Source organism: Myotis davidii, unplaced genomic scaffold (genome assembly GCF_000327345.1).
Source record: "Myotis davidii unplaced genomic scaffold, ASM32734v1 scaffold353, whole genome shotgun sequence".
Lineage (NCBI taxonomy): Eukaryota > Metazoa > Chordata > Mammalia > Chiroptera > Vespertilionidae > Myotis > Myotis davidii.
The window spans coordinates 243995-247894 of record NW_006284335.1 but is presented as its reverse complement, the minus strand read 5'-3'; positions in this window follow the sequence as shown (position 1 = coordinate 247894).

The following is a 3900-nucleotide window of genomic DNA, read 5'->3' as shown; positions in this document are numbered from 1 at the left end:
AATTGTCCTGCTATGAACATAGGGGTGCATACATTCTTTCTGATTGGTGTTTCGGGTTTCTTAGGATATATTCCCAGAAGTGGGATCACTGGGTCAAATGGCAGTTCCATATTTAATTTTTTGAGGAAAATCCATACTGTTTTCCATAATGGCTGCACCAGTCTGCATTCCCACCAGCAGTGTACTAGGGATTCCTTTTCTCCCCATCATCGCCAGCACTTGCTACCCTATGTCATGTTTTTGTTATTTTTCAGAGAGGAAGGGAGAGGGAGAGAGAGATAGAAACATCAATGGTGAGAGAATCCTTGATTGGCTGCCTCCTGCACACACCCTACTGGGGATTAAGTCTACAACCTGGGCATGTGCCCTTAACCAGAATCAAACCCAGGATCCTTCATCCCACAGGCCGAAGCTCTAGCCACTGAGCCAAACCAGCTAGGGCTACCCTATGTCTTTTGACTGTTGCATTTAATCTGTTTACATTTTAAGTAATTACTAATAGCTACTTGTTTGTTGCCATTTTACTCTTTATACCTATGTTCCTCTTTCTCTCTCTCTTTCCTTTCTTTTTGTTAAATAATACCCTTTAACATTTCTTGTAATACTGGTTTGGTGGTAATTAACTCCTTTAACTAATTCTTTTGGCCTGGGAAGCTCTTTAATTTTAAATAATAGCCTTGCTGATAGAATAGCGTTGGTTGTAGGTCCTTGCTTTTCATCACTTAGAATATTTCATGCCAATCCCTTCTGGCCTGAAGTGTTTCTGGTGAGAAATCATCTGACAGCCTATGGGAGCTCCCTTGTCGGTAATTGTCTTTCTCTTGCTGCTCTTAATCTTTAACCTTTGCTATTTTAATTATGATGCGTATTGGCGTGGGCCTCTTTGGGTTCATCTTGTTTGGGATTCTCTGTGTTTCCTGGACTTGTGTGTCTTTTTTGTTCACCAGATTAGGAAATTTTCAGCCATTATTTCTTCAACAGGTCTTCCCCTTCTGATACCCCTATGATGTAGATGTTGTTACACTTGATGTTGACCCAGAGGCCCCTTAGACTTGCCTTATTTTTTAAAATTTGTTTTTCTTTCTGCTGCTCTGCTTGGGTGTTTTCTGTTATCTCATCTTCTAAACCACTGATTTGATCCTCTGCTTCATCTAACCTGGTGTTGATTCCTTCTAGTGTATTATTTTTGTTGTTGTTAATCCTCATCTGAGAATATTTTTTGATTGATTTTTAGAAAGAGTAGAGGGAGGGGAAAAGGGAAAAGAGATAGAGAAACATCAATGTGAGAACGATATATTGGTTGGTTGTCTCCCGCATACACCCCAATCAGGGCTGGGATTTGAACCAGAAACCCAGGCATGTGCCCTTGACTGGAAATAGAACCTGCAGCCCTCCGGTGCATGGACCGATGTTCTGACCACTTGGGCTCAGGCAGGCCAGGGCATTCCTTCTAATGTATTCTTCATTTCAGATATTGTGTTCTTCATTTCTGACTGGCTCTTTCTTTGGTTCTTATGTCCCCTTTATGCTTACCATTTCTTTATTTAAGTTCTCCCTGAGATCATCCATTCTTCCAACCATTGGTTTGAACTTTGCATCTGATATCTTGGTTACTTCCATTTCATTTAACTCTTTTTCTGGGGATTTCTCTTATTTTCTCATTTGGGGCATGTTTCTTTGTCTCCCCATTTTGTCTATATTTTTGCATTTGTCTTTGTATATTAGGAAAATCTGCTATGACTCCTGAACTTGTTATGTGGTTTTATGTGGTAAGAGTCTTGTGCAGCTCAGTGGCACTATCTTCCAGGCTGCTTAAGCTAGGTGCTCCAGGAATGTCTCTTGTGTGGGTTATGTGTATCTTCCTGTTGTAATTGGGGCTTGAATGCTCTTGGCCTGCTCATGAGTGGGTTTACCCTCAGGCTAGCTGACTATAAGGATAGACCTTGATCACAGAGCATTTGCCTCCTGAGGCATCTCCCTTTGGGTATACCACTTGTGTGGCTAGTTGGGTCAAGTTTGGTGTGGTTTGAAGTCCTCCACTGGTTACTGGTTCTGGGTCCACTTGGGCAGGGTTCTGGTGCAGGTTGTTGTCAGATGTTGCCTGTAACCAGCCTTGGGTTACCTGTCTGGAGCTACCATGCAATTTTTTGTTTGTGGCTGCCTATCCTGGGCCTGGTGTGCCTGGGAGGGGCCATGCTGTGTACAAGGGTGGCTTCCTCCAGCTCTGAGTTGGGGGCAGATTAGTAAAAGCTCCAAGGCACCCTGAAGTCTATCTCCTCCTGTTGCTTTGCCGTACTCTGAGGTTGCCTGGTCTTTCTCCAAATCCTTCTATAGAGAAACTGTGGAGTGGGCTCAGGCAGGCCGCAACCACAGACCCTTCCACACGGCTCAAGCTCAATAGGGTGGGGCGACTGGTGTCAGGAAAACTGGACTAGTGGGTCTCCTGTTTGCGGGCAGCATGACAGGCACTCAATGCAGAAGAAGTGTCCCCAGCTCCAGAGCCATACGACTCTGTCTGAATTTATAACCCTAGCTCCCCCAGAAGGAGCGCACCACAAGTTCAGTTTGGGTGCAGCCAGCTGGCCCCTCTGCGGGAGAGCAGGGCAGGGCCTCCGAGCATTGGAGGAACACCTCAAACAAGTGTCTTATTGGGGCATGGTGCGACCGAGCTCAGAGCAGGGATAAGAATGCTGAGCCGTGGTTTTAGATGGGCCACTGAGGACACCCCTATCACTCGTGTCCCTTGGTCTCAGTCATCCACTGGTCTGCATACCCATTTCTCTTGGGCCTGGTTTATGGCCTGAGCCCTAGCGCCAAGGTGCAGAGAAACCATCTCCTCATGAGACCCCTCAGAGCTTAGTAGTTTCCAGCTCTCTGAGGCCAGTTGAGGTCTGGGAGGGCATGAGCTCCTCTCAGGGGGTTTATGGGATTGAGGTATGACAGCACTTATCTGGAACGGCTTAGGGCTGTGTCAAGTCTTATACTCTTTCATCTGGGCTTCCAGATGCCCCAGGCCTGCAGGCCTGGGTCAGCCCAGCCCACCACAGAGGGAGTGGCCAGCCCCCATCCCTGCTGGCCTAGCCATGCCCCTGACCCCTTGCCCATCAGCCTTCGCCATGAATCATCAGCAGCCTCAGGAGAGGAAGCAGCGATAACCTCAGACCCCAGAAGGACCCCTCAGATGCTAGTCTATCCTAATCCACCCTGCAGGGCCAGGGTCACCACAGCCTTCCCCATTCCTTACCCCACCTGCGCAGCCCAGGGCGCCCAGGCCCTGCCCCCCATATGCCATGTCTCCTCTGCGTGGAGCCCCTTCCTCTCCCTGCTTTGGGGGCACCACCTCTTCTCAAGGTCCCACTTGTACTTTTCCTCTCCTTTATGTTTCCTCCCCCATCATGGGTCCCTCGTCCTTGCTCTCCCACCATCCACCATCCACTGGTGCCCTTGCCTGCCCAGAGCTGGGGGCTCCCCATGGCCCCAGCGCCCAGTGTCGGGTCGTACAGAAACCATCCTGAGGAGAGAGATGGGCTGGGATGGGCCCGTTTGACCCCTCCTGCTGGGGTTGCAGGAGGTGAAGCACGAGAGATTGCAGGGTCTGGAATGTGGGGATCTCAGAGGCAGTTAGAGGGGAGTCACAAAAGATGGCCGAGCTTCAGAACAACCAGAGGAGGTCGTGTTTGAGCTAAATTGGGGGCCACGAGGAAGAAAATCAGAGTGACAGAGAGAGGGCAGGGCTGGTATAGGGGGTCCCCGGGAGCAGCGGCTGGGGTCCAGGGTCCCAGGGAGGGAGGGTTGGGACAGTGCCGGCAGGTCCCTGAGATCTGACAAAGCCAGACCAACCCGGTCTAGGGTTGTGGGAACAAGAGCAGGAGAGAAGGATCCCCAAGGCCCAAATAACCG